General features: G+C 51.8%; 8 non-coding genes and 5 pseudogenes across 8 annotated transcripts; all 13 read left to right on the top strand.

Annotated features, from left to right (window-relative positions):
• Positions 1-572: 572 nt before the first annotated feature.
• LOC148151198 (5S ribosomal RNA) lies at positions 573-691 on the top strand (annotated as a pseudogene).
• A 1,546-nt stretch (positions 692-2,237) lies between these two features.
• Positions 2,238-2,356, top strand: LOC148151197 (5S ribosomal RNA). The gene has a single exon (XR_015756330.1). It is a non-coding gene; the product is annotated as a 5S ribosomal RNA (ribosomal RNA).
• Positions 2,357-3,902: 1,546 nt separating this feature from the next.
• LOC148151196 (5S ribosomal RNA) lies at positions 3,903-4,021 on the top strand. The gene has a single exon (XR_015756286.1). It is a non-coding gene; the product is annotated as a 5S ribosomal RNA (ribosomal RNA).
• Positions 4,022-5,567: 1,546 nt separating this feature from the next.
• LOC148151195 (5S ribosomal RNA) lies at positions 5,568-5,686 on the top strand. The gene has a single exon (XR_015756784.1). It is a non-coding gene; the product is annotated as a 5S ribosomal RNA (ribosomal RNA).
• Positions 5,687-7,235: 1,549 nt separating this feature from the next.
• Positions 7,236-7,354, top strand: LOC148151194 (5S ribosomal RNA). Its single transcript, XR_015756681.1, has one exon. It is a non-coding gene; the product is annotated as a 5S ribosomal RNA (ribosomal RNA).
• Positions 7,355-8,903: 1,549 nt separating this feature from the next.
• Positions 8,904-9,022, top strand: LOC148151193 (5S ribosomal RNA). The gene has a single exon (XR_015756718.1). It is a non-coding gene; the product is annotated as a 5S ribosomal RNA (ribosomal RNA).
• Positions 9,023-12,209: 3,187 nt separating this feature from the next.
• LOC148151192 (5S ribosomal RNA) lies at positions 12,210-12,338 on the top strand (annotated as a pseudogene).
• A 1,531-nt stretch (positions 12,339-13,869) lies between these two features.
• LOC148151191 (5S ribosomal RNA) lies at positions 13,870-13,988 on the top strand (annotated as a pseudogene).
• Positions 13,989-15,537: 1,549 nt separating this feature from the next.
• LOC148151190 (5S ribosomal RNA) lies at positions 15,538-15,666 on the top strand (annotated as a pseudogene).
• A 1,549-nt stretch (positions 15,667-17,215) lies between these two features.
• On the top strand, positions 17,216-17,334 carry LOC148151189 (5S ribosomal RNA). The gene has a single exon (XR_015755835.1). It is a non-coding gene; the product is annotated as a 5S ribosomal RNA (ribosomal RNA).
• A 1,549-nt stretch (positions 17,335-18,883) lies between these two features.
• LOC148151188 (5S ribosomal RNA) lies at positions 18,884-19,012 on the top strand (annotated as a pseudogene).
• Positions 19,013-20,558: 1,546 nt separating this feature from the next.
• Positions 20,559-20,677, top strand: LOC148151187 (5S ribosomal RNA). Its single transcript, XR_015755599.1, has one exon. It is a non-coding gene; the product is annotated as a 5S ribosomal RNA (ribosomal RNA).
• A 1,546-nt stretch (positions 20,678-22,223) lies between these two features.
• On the top strand, positions 22,224-22,342 carry LOC148151186 (5S ribosomal RNA). The gene has a single exon (XR_015756696.1). It is a non-coding gene; the product is annotated as a 5S ribosomal RNA (ribosomal RNA).
• The last annotated feature ends 1,023 nt before the right edge of the window (positions 22,343-23,365 follow it).

Raw genomic sequence — 23,365 nt, 5'->3', positions numbered from 1 at the left:
TAGGTGGTAATCTGCCTTCCTGTTCTTGCCACCAAAGTGGATAAGGATCCATTTATCCACGTGAAAGTGCATCTGCCATGCATCTGAGCACTCACCTAACTTGTCCAGGTCACCCTGTAATCTCCTAAGATCCTCATCACATTTCACCCTGCCACCCAGCTGATGAAATTTGCGAATGTTATTGCTAATACCATCTTGTATATCCTGAAGATAGATTGTAAAAAGCTGCGGTCCCAGTACTGATCCGTGCGGTACCCCACTGGTCAGTGCCCGGCATTCCGAAATGGAGGGGTGGAGGAGTGTGGAAGGATGAGAGAATGCAGGCTGCGGCCCTATGAAGCAGGGGGAGGGCTTGCAGTTGGCCTGTGTGGGGATGTGGGAGACTACAGGAGCCTGGTGGGCAAGGGCTGGCTGAAAGGCAGCTGGAGGGACGGAGGGAGGGAAGCACGCACGGAGGAGGAAGAGCAAAGAGAAAAGAGAAAAAAAAGCCAAAGGGGATAAAGAGAAAGAGCAAGAAAGAAAATGTGGCTGGCCAGCACGCCTTGAAGTAGGGAGAAAAGGCAGGGGCCAGCGCCTACGGCCATACTAGTCTGAAAATGCCTGATCTCGTCTGATCTCGGAAGCTCAGCAGACTCAGGCCTGGTTAGTACTTGGATGGGAGACCGCCTGGGAATACCAGATGCAGCAGTCTTTTTCCGCCAGCAGTGGCTGCTCAAGTCACCCCTCTGCACTTGTCTTGTGCCAGGCAATGGAGCGGCAGGTTATTTTTGCTGCTGCTGCTGTGCCTGGCATCAGTCTCCTGCAGGCACGAGACACGGAGGGGAGGAGAGCGGAGCGCTGCCAAAATCAGCAAGAAAGGCGGAAAGAAAGGGATTGGGGCTGCACGCTGTCTGCGGGTGGCAGTCAGGAAAGGCGGACAATAGACAATAGGTGCAGGAGTTGGCCATTCTGCCCTTCCAGCCTGCACCACCATTCAATATGATCATGGCTGATCATCCTTAATCAGTATCCTGTTCCTGCCTTATCTCCATAACCCTTGATTCCACTATCCTTGAGAGCTCTATCCAACTCTTTCTTAAATGAATCCAGAGACTGGGCCTCCACTGCCCTCTGGGGCAGAGCATTCCACACAGCCACCACTCTCTGGGTGAAGAAGTTTCTCCTCATCTCTGTCCTAAATGGTCTACCCCGTATTTTTAAGCTGTGTCCTCTGTTTCGGCACTCACCCCGCAGCGGAAACATGTTGCCTGCCGCCAGAGTGTCCAATCCTTTGATCATCTTATATGTCTCAACCAGATCCCCTCTCAGTCTTCTAAACACAAGGGTACACAAGCCCAGTCGCTCCAGTCTTTCAGTGTAAGGTAATCCCGCCATTCCAGGAATTGACCTCGTGAACCTACGCTGCATTCCCTCAATAGCCAGAATGTCTCTCCTCAAATTTGGAGACCAGAACTGCACACAGTACTCCAGGTGTGGTCTCACCAGGGCCCTGTACAGCTGCAGAAGGACCTCTTTGCTTCTATACTCAATCCCTCTTGTTATGAAGGCCAGCATGCTATTAGCCTTCTTCACTACCTGCTGTACCTGCATGCTTACCTTCATTGAGTGGTGTACAAGAACCCCCAGATCTCTCTGTACTGCCCCTTTACCTAAATTGATTCCACTTAGGTGGTAATCTGCCTTCCTGTTCTTGCCACCAAAGTGGATAAGGATCCATTTATCCACGTGAAAGTGCATCTGCCATGCATCTGAGCACTCACCTAACTTGTCCAGGTCACCCTGTAATCTCCTAACATCCTCATCACATTTCACCCTGCCACCCAGCTGATGAAATTTGCGAATGTTATTGCTAATACCATCTTGTATATCCTGAAGATAGATTGTAAAAAGCTGCGGTCCCAGTACTGATCCGTGCGGTACCCCACTGGTCAGTGCCTGGCATTCCGAAATGGAGGGGTGGAGGAGTGTGGAAGGATGAGAGAATGCAGGCTGCGGCCCTATGAAGCAGGGGGAGGGCTTGCAGTTGGCCTGTGTGGGGATGTGGGAGACTACAGGAGCCTGGTGGGCAAGGGCTGGCTGAAAGGCAGCTGGAGGGACGGAGGGAGGGAAGCACGCACGGAGGAGGAAGAGCAAAGAGAAAAGAGAAAAAAAAGCCAAAGGGGATAAAGAGAAAGAGCAAGAAAGAAAATGTGGCTGGCCAGCACGCCTTGAAGTAGGGAGAAAAGGCAGGGGCCAGCGCCTACGTCCATACTAGTCTGAAAACGCCCGATCTCGTCTGATCTCGAAAGCTAAGCAGACTCAGGCCTGGTTAGTACTTGGATGGGAGACCGCCTGGGAATACCAGGTGCAGTAGGCTTTTTCCGCCAGCAGTGGCTGCTCAAGTCACCCCTCTGCACTTGTCTTGTGCCAGGCAATGGAGCGGCAGGTTATTTTTGCTGCTGCTGCTGTGCCTGGCATCAGTCTCCTGCAGGCACGAGACACGGAGGGGAGGAGAGCGGAGCGCTGCCAAAATCAGCAAGAAAGGCGGAAAGAAAGGGATTGGGGCTGCACGCTGTCTGCGGGTGGCAGTCAGGAAAGGCGGACAATAGACAATAGGTGCAGGAGTTGGCCATTCTGCCCTTCCAGCCTGCACCACCATTCAATATGATCATGGCTGATCATCCTTAATCAGTATCCTGTTCCTGCCTTATCTCCATAACCCTTGATTCCACTATCCTTGAGAGCTCTATCCAACTCTTTCTTAAATGAATCCAGAGACTGGGCCTCCACTGCCCTCTGGGGCAGAGCATTCCACACAGCCACCACTCTCTGGGTGAAGACGTTTCTCCTCATCTCTGTCCTAAATGGTCTACCCCGTATTTTTAAGCTGTGTCCTCTGTTTCGGCACTCACCCCGCAGCGGAAACATGTTGCCTGCCGCCAGAGTGTCCAATCCTTTGATCATCTTATATGTCTCAACCAGATCCCCTCTCAGTCTTCTAAACACAAGGGTACACAAGCCCAGTCGCTCCAGTCTTTCAGTGTAAGGTAATCCCGCCATTCCAGGAATTGACCTCGTGAACCTACGCTGCATTCCCTCAATAGCCAGAATGTCTCTCCTCAAATTTGGAGACCAGAACTGCACACAGTACTCCAGGTGTGGTCTCACCAGGGCCCTGTACAGCTGCAGAAGGACCTCTTTGCTTCTATACTCAATCCCTCTTGTTATGAAGGCCAGCATGCTATTAGCCTTCTTCACTACCTGCTGTACCTGCATGCTTACCTTCATTGAGTGGTGTACAAGAACCCCCAGATCTCTCTGTACTGCCCCTTTACCTAAATTGATTCCACTTAGGTGGTAATCTGCCTTCCTGTTCTTGCCACCAAAGTGGATAAGGATCCATTTATCCACGCGAAAGTGCATCTGCCATGCATCTGAGCACTCACCTAACTTGTCCAGGTCACCCTGTAATCTCCTAACATCCTCATCACATTTCACCCTGCCACCCAGCTGATGAAATTTGCGAATGTTATTGCTAATACCATCTTGTATATCCTGAAGATAGATTGTAAAAAGCTGCGGTCCCAGTACTGATCCGTGCGGTACCCCACTGGTCAGTGCCTGGCATTCCGAAATGGAGGGGTGGAGGAGTGTGGAAGGATGAGAGAATGCAGGCTGCGGCCCTATGAAGCAGGGGGAGGGCTTGCAGTTGGCCTGTGTGGGGATGTGGGAGACTACAGGAGCCTGGTGGGCAAGGGCTGGCTGAAAGGCAGCTGGAGGGACGGAGGGAGGGAAGCACGCACGGAGGAGGAAGAGCAAAGAGAAAAGAGAAAAAAAAGCCAAAGGGGATAAAGAGAAAGAGCAAGAAAGAAAATGTGGCTGGCCAGCACGCCTTGAAGTCGGGAGAAAAGGCAGGGGCCAGCGCCTACGTCCATACTAGTCTGAAAACGCCTGATCTCGTCTGATCTCGGAAGCTAAGCAGACTCAGGCCTGGTTAGTACTTGGATGGGAGACCGCCTGGGAATACCAGGTGCAGTAGGCTTTTTCCGCCAGCAGTGGCTGCTCAAGTCACCCCTCTGCACTTGTCTTGTGCCAGGCAATGGAGCGGCAGGTTATTTTTGCTGCTGCTGCTGTGCCTGGCATCAGTCTCCTGCAGGCACGAGACACGGAGGGGAGGAGAGCGGAGCGCTGCCAAAATCAGCAAGAAAGGCGGAAAGAAAGGGATTGGGGCTGCACGCTGTCTGCGGGTGGCAGTCAGGAAAGGCGGACAATAGACAATAGGTGCAGGAGTTGGCCATTCTGCCCTTCCAGCCTGCACCACCATTCAATATGATCATGGCTGATCATCCTTAATCAGTATCCTGTTCCTGCCTTATCTCCATAACCCTTGATTCCACTATCCTTGAGAGCTCTATCCAACTCTTTCTTAAATGAATCCAGAGACTGGGCCTCCACTGCCCTCTGGGGCAGAGCATTCCACACAGCCACCACTCTCTGGGTGAAGAAGTTTCTCCTCATCTCTGTCCTAAATGGTCTACCCCGTATTTTTAAGCTGTGTCCTCTGTTTCGGCACTCACCCCGCAGCGGAAACATGTTGCCTGCCGCCAGAGTGTCCAATCCTTTGATCATCTTATATGTCTCAACCAGATCCCCTCTCAGTCTTCTAAACTCAAGGGTACACAAGCCCAGTCGCTCCAGTCTTTCAGTGTAAGGTAATCCCGCCATTCCAGGAATTGACCTCGTGAACCTACGCTGCATTCCCTCAATAGCCAGAATGTCTCTCCTCAAATTTGGAGACCAGAACTGCACACAGTACTCCAGGTGTGGTCTCACCAGGGCCCTGTACAGCTGCAGAAGGACCTCTTTGCTTCTATACTCAATCCCTCTTGTTATGAAGGCCAGCATGCTATTAGCCTTCTTCACTACCTGCTGTACCTGCATGCTTACCTTCATTGAGTGGTGTACAAGAACCCCCAGATCTCTCTGTACTGCCCCTTTACCTAAATTGATTCCACTTAGGTGGTAATCTGCCTTCCTGTTCTTGCCACCAAAGTGGATAAGGATCCATTTATCCACGCGAAAGTGCATCTGCCATGCATCTGAGCACTCACCTAACTTGTCCAGGTCACCCTGTAATCTCCTAACATCCTCATCACATTTCACCCTGCCACCCAGCTGATGAAATTTGCGAATGTTATTGCTAATACCATCTTGTATATCCTGAAGATAGATTGTAAAAAGCTGCGGTCCCAGTACTGATCCGTGCGGTACCCCACTGGTCAGTGCCCGGCATTCCGAAATGGAGGGGTGGAGGAGTGTGGAAGGATGAGAGAATGCAGGCTGCGGCCCTATGAAGCAGGGGGAGGGCTTGCAGTTGGCCTGTGTGGGGATGTGGGAGACTACAGGAGCCTGGTGGGCAAGGGCTGGCTGAAAGGCAGCTGGAGGGACGGAGGGAGGGAAGCACGCACGGAGGAGGAAGAGCAAAGAGAAAAGAGAAAAAAAAGCCAAAGGGGATAAAGAGAAAGAGCAAGAAAGAAAATGTGGCTGGCCAGCACGCCTTGAAGTAGGGAGAAAAGGCAGGGGCCAGCGCCTACGGCCATACTAGTCTGAAAACGCCTGATCTCGTCTGATCTCGGAAGCTAAGCAGACTCAGGCCTGGTTAGTACTTGGATGGGAGACCGCCTGGGAATACCAGGTGCAGTAGGCTTTTTCCGCCAGCAGTGGCTGCTCAAGTCACCCCTCTGCACTTGTCTTGTGCCAGGCAATGGAGCGGCAGGTTATTTTTGCTGCTGCTGCTGCTGTGCCTGGCATCAGTCTCCTGCAGGCACGAGACACGGAGGGGAGGAGAGCGGAGCGCTGCCAAAATCAGCAAGAAAGGCGGAAAGAAAGGGATTGGGGCTGCACGCTGTCTGCGGGTGGCAGTCAGGAAAGGCGGACAATAGACAATAGGTGCAGGAGTTGGCCATTCTGCCCTTCCAGCCTGCACCACCATTCAATATGATCATGGCTGATCATCCTTAATCAGTATCCTGTTCCTGCCTTATCTCCATAACCCTTGATTCCACTATCCTTGAGAGCTCTATCCAACTCTTTCTTAAATGAATCCAGAGACTGGGCCTCCACTGCCCTCTGGGGCAGAGCATTCCACACAGCCACCACTCTCTGGGTGAAGAAGTTTCTCCTCATCTCTGTCCTAAATGGTCTACCCCGTATTTTTAAGCTGTGTCCTCTGTTTCGGCACTCACCCCGCAGCGGAAACATGTTGCCTGCCGCCAGAGTGTCCAATCCTTTGATCATCTTATATGTCTCAACCAGATCCCCTCTCAGTCTTCTAAACTCAAGGGTACACAAGCCCAGTCGCTCCAGTCTTTCAGTGTAAGGTAATCCCGCCATTCCAGGAATTGACCTCGTGAACCTACGCTGCATTCCCTCAATAGCCAGAATGTCTCTCCTCAAATTTGGAGACCAGAACTGCACACAGTACTCCAGGTGTGGTCTCACCAGGGCCCTGTACAGCTGCAGAAGGACCTCTTTGCTTCTATACTCAATCCCTCTTGTTATGAAGGCCAGCATGCTATTGGCCTTCTTCACTACCTGCTGTACCTGCATGCTTACCTTCATTGAGTGGTGTACAAGAACCCCCAGATCTCTCTGTACTGCCCCTTTACCTAAATTGATTCCACTTAGGTGGTAATCTGCCTTCCTGTTCTTGCCACCAAAGTGGATAAGGATCCATTTATCCACGCGAAAGTGCATCTGCCATGCATCTGAGCACTCACCTAACTTGTCCAGGTCACCCTGTAATCTCCGAACATCCTCATCACATTTCACCCTGCCACCCAGCTGATGAAATTTGCGAATGTTATTGCTAATACCATCTTGTATATCCTGAAGATAGATTGTAAAAAGCTGCGGTCCCAGTACTGATCCGTGCGGTACCCCACTGGTCAGTGCCCGGCATTCCGAAATGGAGGGGTGGAGGAGTGTGGAAGGATGAGAGAATGCAGGCTGCGGCCCTATGAAGCAGGGGGAGGGCTTGCAGTTGGCCTGTGTGGGGATGTGGGAGACTACAGGAGCCTGGTGGGCAAGGGCTGGCTGAAAGGCAGCTGGAGGGACGGAGGGAGGGAAGCACGCACGGAGGAGGAAGAGCAAAGAGAAAAGAGAAAAAAAAGCCAAAGGGGATAAAGAGAAAGAGCAAGAAAGAAAATGTGGCTGGCCAGCACGCCTTGAAGTAAGGAGAAAAGGCAGGGGCCAGCGCCTATGGCCATACTAGTCTGAAAACGCCCGATCTCGTCTGATCTCGGAAGCTAAGCAGACTCAGGCCTGGTTAGTACTTGGATGGGAGACCGCCTGGGAATACCAGGTGCAGTAGGCTTTTTCCGCCAGCAGTGGCTGCTCAAGTCACCCCTCTGCACTTGTCTTGTGCCAGGCAATGGAGCGGCAGGTTATTTTTGCTGCTGCTGCTGCTGTGCCTGGCATCAGTCTCCTGCAGGCACGAGACACGGAGGGGAGGAGAGCGGAGCGCTGCCAAAATCAGCAAGAAAGGCGGAAAGAAAGGGATTGGGGCTGCACGCAGTCTGCGGGTGGCAGTCAGGAAAGGCGGACAATAGACAATAGGTGCAGGAGTTGGCCATTCTGCCCTTCCAGCCTGCACCACCATTCAATATGATCATGGCTGATCATCCTTAATCAGTATCCTGTTCCTGCCTTATCTCCATAACCCTTGATTCCACTATCCTTGAGAGCTCTATCCAACTCTTTCTTAAATGAATCCAGAGACTGGGCCTCCACTGCCCTCTGGGGCAGAGCATTCCACACAGCCACCACTCTCTGGGTGAAGAAGTTTCTCCTCATCTCTGTCCTAAATGGTCTACCCCGTATTTTTAAGCTGTGTCCTCTGTTTCGGCACTCACCCCGCAGCGGAAACATGTTGCCTGCCGCCAGAGTGTCCAATCCTTTGATCATCTTATATGTCTCAACCAGATCCCCTCTCAGTCTTCTAAACACAAGGGTACACAAGCCCAGTCGCTCCAGTCTTTCAGTGTAAGGTAATCCCGCCATTCCAGGAATTGACCTCGTGAACCTACGCTGCATTCCCTCAATAGCCAGAATGTCTCTCCTCAAATTTGGAGACCAGAAGTGCACACAGTACTCCAGGTGTGGTCTCACCAGGGCCCTGTACAGCTGCAGAAGGACCTCTTTGCTTCTATACTCAATCCCTCTTGTTATGAAGGCCAGCATGCTATTAGCCTTCTTCACTACCTGCTGTACCTGCATGCTTACCTTCATTGAGTGGTGTACAAGAACCCCCAGATCTCTCTGTACTGCCCCTTTACCTAAATTGATTCCACTTAGGTGGTAATCTGCCTTCCTGTTCTTGCCACCAAAGTGGATAAGGATCCATTTATCCACGTGAAAGTGCATCTGCCATGCATCTGAGCACTCACCTAACTTGTCCAGGTCACCCTGTAATCTCCTAACATCCTCATCACATTTCACCCTGCCACCCAGCTGATGAAATTTGCGAATGTTATTGCTAATACCATCTTGTATATCCTGAAGATAGATTGTAAAAAGCTGCGGTCCCAGTACTGATCCGTGCGGTACCCCACTGGTCAGTGCCCGGCATTCCGAAATGGAGGGGTGGAGGAGTGTGGAAGGATGAGAGAATGCAGGCTGCGGCCCTATGAAGCAGGGGGAGGGCTTGCAGTTGGCCTGTGTGGGGATGTGGGAGACTACAGGAGCCTGGTGGGCAAGGGCTGGCTGAAAGGCAGCTGGAGGGACGGAGGGAGGGAAGCACGCACGGAGGAGGAAGAGCAAAGAGAAAAGAGAAAAAAAAGCCAAAGGGGATAAAGAGAAAGAGCAAGAAAGAAAATGTGGCTGGCCAGCACGCCTTGAAGTAGGGAGAAAAGGCAGGGGCCAGCGCCTGCAGCCATACTAGTCTGAAAACGCCCGATCTCGTCTGATCTCGGAAGCTAAGCAGACTCAGGCCTGGTTAGTACTTGGATGGGAGACCGCCTGGGAATACCAGGTGCAGTAGGCTTTTTCCGCCAGCAGTGGCTGCTCAAGTCACCCCTCTGCACTTGTCTTGTGCCAGGCAATGGAGCGGCAGGTTATTTTTGCTGCTGCTGCTGTGCCTGGCATCAGTCTCCTGCAGGCACGAGACACGGAGGGGAGGAGAGCGGAGCGCTGCCAAAATCAGCAAGAAAGGCGGAAAGAAAGGGATTGGGGCTGCACGCTGTCTGCGGGTGGCAGTCAGGAAAGGCGGACAATAGACAATAGGTGCAGGAGTTGGCCATTCTGCCCTTCCAGCCTGCACCACCATTCAATATGATCATGGCTGATCATCCTTAATCAGTATCCTGTTCCTGCCTTATCTCCATAACCCTTGATTCCACTATCCTTGAGAGCTCTATCCAACTCTTTCTTAAATGAATCCAGAGACTGGGCCTCCACTGCCCTCTGGGGCAGAGCATTCCACACAGCCACCACTCTCTGGGTGAAGAAGTTTCTCCTCATCTCTGTCCTAAATGGTCTACCCCGTATTTTTAAGCTGTGTCCTCTGTTTCGGCACTCACCCCGCAGCGGAAACATGTTGCCTGCCGCCAGAGTGTCCAATCCTTTGATCATCTTATATGTCTCAACCAGATCCCCTCTCAGTCTTCTAAACTCAAGTCGCTCCAGTCTTTCAGTGTAAGGTAATCCCGCCATTCCAGGAATTGACCTCGTGAACCTACGCTGCATTCCCTCAATAGCCAGAATGTCTCTCCTCAAATTTGGAGACCAGAACTGCACACAGTACTCCAGGTGTGGTCTCACCAGGGCCCTGTACAGCTGCAGAAGGACCTCTTTGCTTCTATACTCAATCCCTCTTGTTATGAAGGCCAGCATGCTATTAGCCTTCTTCACTACCTGCTGTACCTGCATGCTTACCTTCATTGAGTGGTGTACAAGAACCCCCAGATCTCTCTGTACTGCCCCTTTACCTAAATTGATTCCACTTAGGTGGTAATCTGCCTTCCTGTTCTTGCCACCAAAGTGGATAAGGATCCATTTATCCACGTGAAAGTGCATCTGCCATGCATCTGAGCACTCACCTAACTTGTCCAGGTCACCCTGTAATCTCCTAACATCCTCATCACATTTCACCCTGCCACCCAGCTGATGAAATTTGCAAATGTTATTGCTAATACCATCTTGTATATCCTGAAGATAGATTGTAAAAAGCTGCGGTCCCAGTACTGATCCGTGCGGTACCCCACTGGTCAGTGCCCGGCATTCCGAAATGGAGGGGTGGAGGAGTGTGGAAGGATGAGAGAATGCAGGCTGCGGCCCTATGAAGCAGGGGGAGGGCTTGCAGTTGGCCTGTGTGGGGATGTGGGAGACTACAGGAGCCTGGTGGGCAAGGGCTGGCTGAAAGGCAGCTGGAGGGACGGAGGGAGGGAAGCACGCACGGAGGAGGAAGAACAAAGAGAAAAGAGAAAAAAAAGCCAAAGGGGATAAAGAGAAAGAGCAAGAAAGAAAATGTGGCTGGCCAGCACGCCTTGAAGTAGGGAGAAAAGGCAGGGGCCAGCGCCTACGGCCATACTAGTCTGAAAACGTCTGATCTCGGAAACTAAGCAGACTCCGGCCTGGTTAGTATTTGGATGGGAGACCGCCTGGGAATACCAGGTGCAGTAGGCTTTTTCCGCCAGCAGTGGCTGCTCAAGTCACCCCTCTGCACTTGTCTTGTGCCAGGCAATGGAGCGGCAGGTTATTTTTGCTGCTGCTGCTGTGCCTGGCATCAGTCTCCTGCAGGCACGAGACACGGAGGGGAGGAGAGCGGAGCGCTGCCAAAATCAGCAAGAAAGGCGGAAAGAAAGGGATTGGGGCTGCACGCTGTCTGCGGGTGGCAGTCAGGAAAGGCGGACAATAGACAATAGGTGCAGGAGTTGGCCATTCTGCCCTTCCAGCCTGCACCACCATTCAATATGATCATGGCTGATCATCCTTAATCAGTATCCTGTTCCTGCCTTATCTCCATAACCCTTGATTCCACTATCCTTGAGAGCTCTATCCAACTCTTTCTTAAATGAATCCAGAGACTGGGCCTCCACTGCCCTCTGGGGCAGAGCATTCCACACAGCCACCACTCTCTGGGTGAAGAAGTTTCTCCTCATCTCTGTCCTAAATGGTCTACCCCGTATTTTTAAGCTGTGTCCTCTGTTTCGGCACTCACCCCGCAGCGGAAACATGTTGCCTGCCGCCAGGGTGTCCAATCCTTTGATTAATCTTATATGTCTCAACCAGATCCCCTCTCAGTCTTCTAAACTCAAGGGTACACAAGCCCAGTCGCTCCAGTCTTTCAGTGTAAGGTAATCCCGCCATTCCAGGAATTGACCTCGTGAACCTACGCTGCATTCCCTCAATAGCCAGAATGTCTCTCCTCAAATTTGGAGACCAGAACTGCACACAGTACTCCAGGTGTGGTCTCACCAGGGCCCTGTACAGCTGCAGAAGGACCTCTTTGCTTCTATACTCAATCCCTCTTGTTATGAAGGCCAGCATGCTATTAGCCTTCTTCACTACCTGCTGTACCTGCATGCTTACCTTCATTGAGTGGTGTACAAGAACCCCCAGATCTCTCTGTACTGCCCCTTTACCTAAATTGATTCCACTTAGGTGGTAATCTGCCTTCCTGTTCTTGCCACCAAAGTGGATAAGGATCCATTTATCCACGTGAAAGTGCATCTGCCATGCATCTGAGCACTCACCTAACTTGTCCAGGTCACCCTGTAATCTCCTAAGATCCTCATCACATTTCACCCTGCCACCCAGCTGATGAAATTTGCGAATGTTATTGCTAATACCATCTTGTATATCCTGAAGATAGATTGTAAAAAGCTGCGGTCCCAGTACTGATCCGTGCGGTACCCCACTGGTCAGTGCCTGGCATTCCGAAATGGAGGGGTGGAGGAGTGTGGAAGGATGAGAGAATGCAGGCTGCGGCCCTATGAAGCAGGGGGAGGGCTTGCAGTTGGCCTGTGTGGGGATGTGGGAGACTACAGGAGCCTGGTGGGCAAGGGCTGGCTGAAAGGCAGCTGGAGGGACGGAGGGAGGGAAGCACGCACGGAGGAGGAAGAGCAAAGAGAAAAGAGAAAAAAAAGCCAAAGGGGATAAAGAGAAAGAGCAAGAAAGAAAATGTGGCTGGCCAGCACGCCTTGAAGTAGGGAGAAAAGGCAGGGGCCAGCGCCTACGGCCATGCTAGTCTGAAAATGCCCGAACTAGTCTGAAAACGCCTGATCTCCGAAGCTAAGCAGACTCAGGCCTGGTTAGTACTTGGATGGGAGACCGCCTGGGAATACCAGGTGCAGTAGGCTTTTTCCGCCAGCAGTGGCTGCTCAAGTCACCCCTCTGCACTTGTCTTGTGCCAGGCAATGGAGCGGCAGGTTATTTTTGCTGCTGCTGCTGTGCCTGGCATCAGTCTCCTGCAGGCACGAGACACGGAGGGGAGGAGAGCGGAGCGCTGCCAAAATCAGCAAGAAAGGCGGAAAGAAAGGGATTGGGGCTGCACGCTGTCTGCGGGTGGCAGTCAGGAAAGGCGGACAATAGACAATAGGTGCAGGAGTTGGCCATTCTGCCCTTCCAGCCTGCACCACCATTCAATATGATCATGGCTGATCATCCTTAATCAGTATCCTGTTCCTGCCTTATCTCCATAACCCTTGATTCCACTATCCTTGAGAGCTCTATCCAACTCTTTCTTAAATGAATCCAGAGACTGGGCCTCCACTGCCCTCTGGGGCAGAGCATTCCACACAGCCACCACTCTCTGGGTGAAGAAGTTTCTCCTCATCTCTGTCCTAAATGGTCTACCCCGTATTTTTAAGCTGTGTCCTCTGTTTCGGCACTCACCCCGCAGCGGAAACATGTTGCCTGCCGCCAGAGTGTCCAATCCTTTGATCATCTTATATGTCTCAACCAGATCCCCTCTCAGTCTTCTAAACTCAAGTCGCTCCAGTCTTTCAGTGTAAGGTAATCCCGCCATTCCAGGAATTGACCTCGTGAACCTACGCTGCATTCCCTCAATAGCCAGAATGTCTCTCCTCAAATTTGGAGACCAGAACTGCACACAGTACTCCAGGTGTGGTCTCACCAGGGCCCTGTACAGCTGCAGAAGGACCTCTTTGCTTCTATACTCAATCCCTCTTGTTATGAAGGCCAGCATGCTATTAGCCTTCTTCACTACCTGCTGTACCTGCATGCTTACCTTCATTGAGTGGTGTACAAGAACCCCCAGATCTCTCTGTACTGCCCCTTTACCTAAATTGATTCCACTTAGGTGGTAATCTGCCTTCCTGTTCTTGCCACCAAAGTGGATAAGGATCCATTTATCCACGTGAAAGTGCATCTGCCATGCATCTGAGCACTCACCTAACTTGTCCAGGTCACCCTGTAATCTCCTAACATCCTCATCACATTTCACCCTGCCACCCAGCTGATGAAATTTGCAAATGTTATTGCTAATACCATCTTGTATATCCTGAAGATAGATTGTAAAAAGCTGCGGTCCCAGTACTGATCCGTGCGGTACCCCACTGGTCAGTGCCCGGCATTCCGAAATGGAGGGGTGGAGGAGTGTGGAAGGATGAGAGAATGCAGGCTGCGGCCCTATGAAGCAGGGGGAGGGCTTGCAGTTGGCCTGTGTGGGGATGTGGGAGACTACAGGAGCCTGGTGGGCAAGGGCTGGCTGAAAGGCAGCTGGAGGGACGGAGGGAGGGAAGCACGCACGGAGGAGGAAGAACAAAGAGAAAAGAGAAAAAAAAGCCAAAGGGGATAAAGAGAAAGAGCAAGAAAGAAAATGTGGCTGGCCAGCACGCCTTGAAGTAGGGAGAAAAGGCAGGGGCCAGCGCCTACGGCCATACTAGTCTGAAAACGCCTGATCTCGTCTGATCTCGGAAACTAAGCAGACTCCGGCCTGGTTAGTACTTGGATGGGAGACCGCCTGGGAATACCAGGTGCAGTAGGCTTTTTCCGCCAGCAGTGGCTGCTCAAGTCACCCCTCTGCACTTGTCTTGTGCCAGGCAATGGAGCGGCAGGTTATTTTTGCTGCTGCTGCTGCTGTGCCTGGCATCAGTCTCCTGCAGGCACGAGACACGGAGGGGAGGAGAGCGGAGCGCTGCCAAAATCAGCAAGAAAGGCGGAAAGAAAGGGATTGGGGCTGCACGCTGTCTGCGGGTGGCAGTCAGGAAAGGCGGACAATAGACAATAGGTGCAGGAGTTGGCCATTCTGCCCTTCCAGCCTGCACCACCATTCAATATGATCATGGCTGATCATCCTTAATCAGTATCCTGTTCCTGCCTTATCTCCATAACCCTTGATTCCACTATCCTTGAGAGCTCTATCCAACTCTTTCTTAAATGAATCCAGAGACTGGGCCTCCACTGCCCTCTGGGGCAGAGCATTCCACACAGCCACCACTCTCTGGGTGAAGAAGTTTCTCCTCATCTCTGTCCTAAATGGTCTACCCCGTATTTTTAAGCTGTGTCCTCTGTTTCGGCACTCACCCCGCAGCGGAAACATGTTGCCTGCCGCCAGAGTGTCCAATCCTTTGATCATCTTATATGTCTCAACCAGATCCCCTCTCAGTCTTCTAAACTCAAGGGTACACAAGCCCAGTCGCTCCAGTCTTTCAGTGTAAGGTAATCCCGCCATTCCAGGAATTGACCTCGTGAACCTACGCTGCATTCCCTCAATAGCCAGAATGTCTCTCCTCAAATTTGGAGACCAGAACTGCACACAGTACTCCAGGTGTGGTCTCACCAGGGCCCTGTACAGCTGCAGAAGGACCTCTTTGCTTCTATACTCAATCCCTCTTGTTATGAAGGCCAGCATGCTATTAGCCTTCTTCACTACCTGCTGTACCTGCATGCTTACCTTCATTGAGTGGTGTACAAGAACCCCCAGATCTCTCTGTACTGCCCCTTTACCTAAATTGATTCCACTTAGGTGGTAATCTGCCTTCCTGTTCTTGCCACCAAAGTGGATAAGGATCCATTTATCCACGTGAAAGTGCATCTGCCATGCATCTGAGCACTCACCTAACTTGTCCAGGTCACCCTGTAATCTCCTAAGATCCTCATCACATTTCACCCTGCCACCCAGCTGATGAAATTTGCGAATGTTATTGCTAATACCATCTTGTATATCCTGAAGATAGATTGTAAAAAGCTGCGGTCCCAGTACTGATCCGTGCGGTACCCCACTGGTCAGTGCCTGGCATTCCGAAATGGAGGGGTGGAGGAGTGTGGAAGGATGAGAGAATGCAGGCTGCGGCCCTATGAAGCAGGGGGAGGGCTTGCAGTTGGCCTGTGTGGGGATGTGGGAGACTACAGGAGCCTGGTGGGCAAGGGCTGGCTGAAAGGCAGCTGGAGGGACGGAGGGAGGGAAGCACGCACGGAGGAGGAAGAGCAAAGAGAAAAGAGAAAAAAAAGCCAAAGGGGATAAAGAGAAAGAGCAAGAAAGAAAATGTGGCTGGCCAGCACGCCTTGAAGTAGGGAGAAAAGGCAGGGGCCAGCGCCTACGGCCATGCTAGTCTGAAAATGCCCGAACTAGTCTGAAAACGCCTGATCTCCGAAGCTAAGCAGACTCAGGCCTGGTTAGTACTTGGATGGGAGACCGCCTGGGAATACCAGGTGCAGTAGGCTTTTTCCGCCAGCAGTGGCTGCTCAAGTCACCCCTCTGCACTTGTCTTGTGCCAGGCAATGGAGCGGCAGGTTATTTTTGCTGCTGCTGCTGCTGTGCCTGGCATCAGTCTCCTGCAGGCACGAGACACGGAGGGGAGGAGAGCGGAGCGCTGCCAAAATCAGCAAGAAAGGCGGAAAGAAAGGGATTGGGGCTGCACGCTGTCTGCGGGTGGCAGTCAGGAAAGGCGGACAATAGACAATAGGTGCAGGAGTTGGCCATTCTGCCCTTCCAGCCTGCACCACCATTCAATATGATCATGGCTGATCATCCTTAATCAGTATCCTGTTCCTGCCTTATCTCCATAACCCTTGATTCCACTATCCTTGAGAGCTCTATCCAACTCTTTCTTAAATGAATCCAGAGACTGGGCCTCCACTGCCCTCTGGGGCAGAGCATTCCACACAGCCACCACTCTCTGGGTGAAGAAGTTTCTCCTCATCTCTGTCCTAAATGGTCTACCCCGTATTTTTAAGCTGTGTCCTCTGTTTCGGCACTCACCCCGCAGCGGAAACATGTTGCCTGCCGCCAGAGTGTCCAATCCTTTGATCATCTTATATGTCTCAACCAGATCCCCTCTCAGTCTTCTAAACTCAAGGGTACACAAGCCCAGTCGCTCCAGTCTTTCAGTGTAAGGTAATCCCGCCATTCCAGGAATTGACCTCGTGAACCTACGCTGCATTCCCTCAATAGCCAGAATGTCTCTCCTCAAATTTGGAGACCAGAACTGCACATAGTACTCCAGGTGTGGTCTCACCAGGGCCCTGTACAGCTGCAGAAGGACCTCTTTGCTTCTATACTCAATCCCTCTTGTTATGAAGGCCAGCATGCTATTGGCCTTCTTCACTACCTGCTGTACCTGCATGCTTACCTTCATTGAGTGGTGTACAAGAACCCCCAGATCTCTCTGTACTGCCCCTTTACCTAAATTGATTCCACTTAGGTAGTAATCTGCCTTCCTGTTCTTGCCACCAAAGTGGATAAGGATCCATTTATCCACGCGAAAGTGCATCTGCCATGCATCTGAGCACTCACCTAACTTGTCCAGGTCACCCTGTAATCTCCTAAGATCCTCATCACATTTCACCCTGCCACCCAGCTGATGAAATTTGCGAATGTTATTGCTAATACCATCTTGTATATCCTGAAGATAGATTGTAAAAAGCTGCGGTCCCAGTACTGATCCGTGCGGTACCCCACTGGTCAGTGCCTGGCATTCCGAAATGGAGGGGTGGAGGAGTGTGGAAGGATGAGAGAATGCAGGCTGCGGCCCTATGAAGCAGGGGGAGGGCTTGCAGTTGGCCTGTGTGGGGATGTGGGAGACTACAGGAGCCTGGTGGGCAAGGGCTGGCTGAAAGACAGCTGGAGGGACGGAGGGAGGGAAGCACGCACGGAGGAGGAAGAGCAAAGAGAAAAGAGAAAAAAAAGCCAAAGGGGATAAAGAGAAAGAGCAAGAAAGAAAATGTGGCTGGCCAGCACGCCTTGAAGTAGGGAGAAAAGGCAGGGGCCAGCGCCTACGGCCATACTAGTCGGAAAACACCCGATCTCGTCTGATCTCGGAAGCTAAGCAGACTCAGGCCTGGTTAGTACGTGGGTGGGAGACCGCCTGGGAATACCAGGTGCAGTAGGCTTTTTCCGCCAGCAGTGGCTGCTCAAGTCACCCCTCTGCACTTGTCTTGTGCCAGGCAATGGAGCGGCAGGTTATTTTTGCTGCTGCTGCTGCTGTGCCTGGCATCAGTCTCCTGCAGGCACGAGACACGGAGGGGAGGAGAGCGGAGCGCTGCCAAAATCAGCAAGAAAGGCGGAAAGAAAGGGATTGGGGCTGCACGCTGTCTGCGGGTGGCAGTCAGGAAAGGCGGACAATAGACAATAGGTGCAGGAGTTGGCCATTCTGCCCTTCCAGCCTGCACCACCATTCAATATGATCATGGCTGATCATCCTTAATCAGTATCCTGTTCCTGCCTTATCTCCATAACCCTTGATTCCACTATCCTTGAGAGCTCTATCCAACTCTTTCTTAAATGAATCCAGAGACTGGGCCTCCACTGCCCTCTGGGGCAGAGCATTCCACACAGCCACCACTCTCTGGGTGAAGAAGTTTCTCCTCATCTCTGTCCTAAATGGTCTACCCCGTATTTTTAAGCTGTGTCCTCTGTTTCGGCACTCACCCCGCAGCGGAAACATGTTGCCTGCCGCCAGAGTGTCCAATCCTTTGATCATCTTATATGTCTCAACCAGATCCCCTCTCAGTCTTCTAAACTCAAGGGTACACAAGCCCAGTCGCTCCAGTCTTTCAGTGTAAGGTAATCCCGCCATTCCAGGAATTGACCTCGTGAACCTACGCTGCATTCCCTCAATAGCCAGAATGTCTCTCCTCAAATTTGGAGACCAGAACTGCACACAGTACTCCAGGTGTGGTCTCACCAGGGCCCTGTACAGCTGCAGAAGGACCTCTTTGCTTCTATACTCAATCCCTCTTGTTATGAAGGCCAGCATGCTATTAGCCTTCTTCACTACCTGCTGTACCTGCATGCTTACCTTCATTGAGTGGTGTACAAGAACCCCCAGATCTCTCTGTACTGCCCCTTTACCTAAATTGATTCCACTTAGGTGGTAATCTGCCTTCCTGTTCTTGCCACCAAAGTGGATAAGGATCCATTTATCCACGTGAAAGTGCATCTGCCATGCATCTGAGCACTCACCTAACTTGTCCAGGTCACCCTGTAATCTCCTAAGATCCTCATCACATTTCACCCTGCCACCCAGCTGATGAAATTTGCGAATGTTATTGCTAATACCATCTTGTATATCCTGAAGATAGATTGTAAAAAGCTGCGGTCCCAGTACTGATCCGTGCGGTACCCCACTGGTCAGTGCCTGGCATTCCGAAATGGAGGGGTGGAGGAGTGTGGAAGGATGAGAGAATGCAGGCTGCGGCCCTATGAAGCAGGGGGAGGGCTTGCAGTTGGCCTGTGTGGGGATGTGGGAGACTACAGGAGCCTGGTGGGCAAGGGCTGGCTGAAAGGCAGCTGGAGGGACGGAGGGAGGGAAGCACGCACGGAGGAGGAAGAGCAAAGAGAAAAGAGAAAAAAAAGCCAAAGGGGATAAAGAGAAAGAGCAAGAAAGAAAATGTGGCTGGCCAGCACGCCTTGAAGTAGGGAGAAAAGGCAGGGGCCAGCGCCTACGGCCATGCTAGTCTGAAAATGCCCGAACTAGACTGAAAACGCCTGATCTCGGAAGCTAAGCAGACTCAGGCCTGGTTAGTACTTGGATGGGAGACCGCCTGGGAATACCAGGTGCAGTAGGCTTTTTCCGCCAGCAGTGGCTGCTCAAGTCACCCCTCTGCACTTGTCTTGTGCCAGGCAATGGAGCGGCAGGTTATTTTTGCTGCTGCTGCTGTGCCTGGCATCAGTCTCCTGCAGGCACGAGACACGGAGGGGAGGAGAGCGGAGCGCTGCCAAAATCAGCAAGAAAGGCGGAAAGAAAGGGATTGGAGCTGCACGCTGTCTGCGGGTGGCAGTCAGGAAAGGCGGACAATAGACAATAGGTGCAGGAGTTGGCCATTCTGCCCTTCCAGCCTGCACCACCATTCAATATGATCATGGCTGATCATCCTTAATCAGTATCCTGTTCCTGCCTTATCTCCATAACCCTTGATTCCACTATCCTTGAGAGCTCTATCCAACTCTTTCTTAAATGAATCCAGAGACTGGGCCTCCACTGCCCTCTGGGGCAGAGCATTCCACACAGCCACCACTCTCTGGGTGAAGAAGTTTCTCCTCATCTCTGTCCTAAATGGTCTACCCCGTATTTTTAAGCTGTGTCCTCTGTTTCGGCACTCACCCCGCAGCGGAAACATGTTGCCTGCCGCCAGAGTGTCCAATCCTTTGATCATCTTATATGTCTCAACCAGATCCCCTCTCAGTCTTCTAAACTCAAGGGTACACAAGCCCAGTCGCTCCAGTCTTTCAGTGTAAGGTAATCCCGCCATTCCAGGAATTGACCTCGTGAACCTACGCTGCATTCCCTCAATAGCCAGAATGTCTCTCCTCAAATTTGGAGACCAGAACTGCACATAGTACTCCAGGTGTGGTCTCACCAGGGCCCTGTACAGCTGCAGAAGGACCTCTTTGCTTCTATACTCAATCCCTCTTGTTATGAAGGCCAGCATGCTATTGACCTTCTTCACTACCTGCTGTACCTGCATGCTTACCTTCATTGAGTGGTGTACAAGAACCCCCAGATCTCTCTGTACTGCCCCTTTACCTAAATTGATTCCACTTAGGTAGTAATCTGCCTTCCTGTTCTTGCCACCAAAGTGGATAAGGATCCATTTATCCACGCGAAAGTGCATCTGCCATGCATCTGAGCACTCACCTAACTTGTCCAGGTCACCCTGTAATCTCCTAAGATCCTCATCACATTTCACCCTGCCACCCAGCTGATGAAATTTGCGAATGTTATTGCTAATACCACCTTGTATATCCTGAAGATAGATTGTAAAAAGCTGCGGTCCCAGTACTGATCCGTGCGGTACCCCACTGGTCAGTGCCTGGCATTCCGAAATGGAGGGGTGGAGGAGTGTGGAAGGATGAGAGAATGCAGGCTGCGGCCCTATGAAGCAGGGGGAGGGCTTGCAGTTGGCCTGTGTGGGGATGTGGGAGACTACAGGAGCCTGGTGGGCAAGGGCTGGCTGAAAGGCAGCTGGAGGGACGGAGGGAGGGAAGCACGCACGGAGGAGGAAGAGCAAAGAGAAAAGAGAAAAAAAAGCCAAAGGGGATAAAGAGAAAGAGCAAGAAAGAAAATGTGGCTGGCCAGCACGCCTTGAAGTAGGGAGAAAAGGCAGGGGCCAGCGCCTACGGCAATACTAGTCGGAAAACACCCGATCTCGTCTGATCTCGGAAGCTAAGCAGACTCAGGCCTGGTTAGTACTTGGATGGGAGACCGCCTGGGAATACCAGGTGCAGTAGGCTTTTTCCGCCAGCAGTGGCTGCTCAAGTCACCCCTCTGCACTTGTCTTGTGCCAGGCAATGGAGCGGCAGGTTATTTTTGCTGCTGCTGCTGTGCCTGGCATCAGTCTCCTGCAGGCACGAGACACGGAGGGGAGGAGAGCGGAGCGCTGCCAAAATCAGCAAGAAAGGCGGAAAGAAAGGGATTGGGGCTGCACGCTGTCTGCGGGTGGCAGTCAGGAAAGGCGGACAATAGACAATAGGTGCAGGAGTTGGCCATTCTGCCCTTCCAGCCTGCACCACCATTCAATATGATCATGGCTGATCATCCTTAATCAGTATCCTGTTCCTGCCTTATCTCCATAACCCTTGATTCCACTATCCTTGAGAGCTCTATCCAACTCTTTCTTAAATGAATCCAGAGACTGGGCCTCCACTGCCCTCTGGGGCAGAGCATTCCACACAGCCACCACTCTCTGGGTGAAGAAGTTTCTCCTCATCTCTGTCCTAAATGGTCTACCCCGTATTTTTAAGCTGTGTCCTCTGTTTCGGCACTCACCCCGCAGCGGAAACATGTTGCCTGCCGCCAGAGTGTCCAATCCTTTGATCATCTTATATGTCTCAACCAGATCCCCTCTCAGTCTTCTAAACTCAAGGGTACACAAGCCCAGTCGCTCCAGTCTTTCAGTGTAAGGTAATCCCGCCATTCCAGGAATTGACCTCGTGAACCTACGCTGCATTCCCTCAATAGCCAGAATGTCTCTCCTCAAATTTGGAGACCAGAACTGCACACAGTACTCCAGGTGTGGTCTCACCAGGGCCCTGTACAGCTGCAGAAGGACCTCTTTGCTTCTATACTCAATCCCTCTTGTTATGAAGGCCAGCATGCTATTAGCCTTCTTCACTACCTGCTGTACCTGCATGCTTACCTTCATTGAGTGGTGTACAAGAACCCCCAGATCTCTCTGTACTGCCCCTTTACCTAAATTGATTCCACTTAGGTGGTAATCTGCCTTCCTGTTCTTGCCACCAAAGTGGATAAGGATCCATTTATCCACGTGAAAGTGCATCTGCCATGCATCTGAGCACTCACCTAACTTGTCCAGGTCACCCTGTAATCTCCTAAGATCCTCATCACATTTCACCCTGCCACCCAGCTGATGAAATTTGCGAATGTTATTGCTAATACCATCTTGTATATCCTGAAGATAGATTGTAAAAAGCTGCGGTCCCAGTACTGATCCGTGCGGTACCCCACTGGTCAGTGCCTGGCATTCCGAAATGGAGGGGTGGAGGAGTGTGGAAGGATGAGAGAATGCAGGCTGCGGCCCTATGAAGCAGGGGGAGGGCTTGCAGTTGGCCTGTGTGGGGATGTGGGAGACTACAGGAGCCTGGTGGGCAAGGGCTGGCTGAAAGACAGCTGGAGGGACGGAGGGAGGGAAGCACGCACGGAGGAGGAAGAGCAAAGAGAAAAGAGAAAAAAAAGCCAAAGGGGATAAAGAGAAAGAGCAAGAAAGAAAATGTGGCTGGCCAGCACGCCTTGAAGTAGGGAGAAAAGGCAGGGGCCAGCGCCTACGGCCATACTAGTCGGAAAACACCCGATCTCGTCTGATCTCGGAAGCTAAGCAGACTCAGGCCTGGTTAGTACTTGGATGGGAGACCGCCTGGGAATACCAGGTGCAGTAGGCTTTTTCCGCCAGCAGTGGCTGCTCAAGTCACCCCTCGGCACTTGTCTTGTGCCAGGCAATGGAGCGGCAGGTTATTTTTGCTGCTGCTGCTGCTGTGCCTGGCATCAGTCTCCTGCAGGCACGAGACACGGAGGGGAGGAGAGCGGAGCGCTGCCAAAATCAGCAAGAAAGGCGGAAAGAAAGGGATTGGGGCTGCACGCTGTCTGCGGGTGGCAGTCAGGAAAGGCGGACAATAGACAATAGGTGCAGGAGTTGGCCATTCTGCCCTTCCAGCCTGCACCACCATTCAATATGATCATGGCTGATCATCCTTAATCAGTATCCTGTTCCTGCCTTATCTCCATAACCCTTGATTCCACTATCCTTGAGAGCTCTATCCAACTCTTTCTTAAATGAATCCAGAGACTGGGCCTCCACTGCCCTCTGGGGCAGAGCATTCCACACAGCCACCACTCTCTGGGTGAAGAAGTTTCTCCTCATCTCTGTCCTAAATGGTCTACCCCGTATTTTTAAGCTGTGTCCTCTGTTTCGGCACTCACCCCGCAGCGGAAACATGTTGCCTGCCGCCAGAGTGTCCAATCCTTTGATCATCTTATATGTCTCAACCAGATCCCCTCTCAGTCTTCTAAACTCAAGGGTACACAAGCCCAGTCGCTCCAGTCTTTCAGTGTAAGGTAATCCCGCCATTCCAGGAATTGACCTCGTGAACCTACGCTGCATTCCCTCAATAGCCAGAATGTCTCTCCTCAAATTTGGAGACCAGAACTGCACACAGTACTCCAGGTGTGGTCTCACCAGGGCCCTGTACAGCTGCAGAAGGACCTCTTTGCTTCTATACTCAATCCCTCTTGTTATGAAGGCCAGCATGCTATTAGCCTTCTTCACTACCTGCTGTACCTGCATGCTTACCTTCATTGAGTGGTGTACAAGAACCCCCAGATCTCTCTGTACTGCCCCTTTACCTAAATTGATTCCACTTAGGTGGTAATCTGCCTTCCTGTTCTTGCCACCAAAGTGGATAAGG

The sequence above is a fragment of the Chiloscyllium plagiosum genome, unplaced genomic scaffold, assembly GCF_037043375.1.
Source record: "Chiloscyllium plagiosum isolate Xiang-an unplaced genomic scaffold, Cpla_swu_hap1 HiC_scaffold_3, whole genome shotgun sequence".
NCBI classification, from domain to species: domain Eukaryota; kingdom Metazoa; phylum Chordata; class Chondrichthyes; order Orectolobiformes; family Hemiscylliidae; genus Chiloscyllium; species Chiloscyllium plagiosum.
The sequence above is the reverse complement of the archived record's forward strand: the minus strand, read 5'-3'. Positions and strand labels throughout refer to the sequence as shown.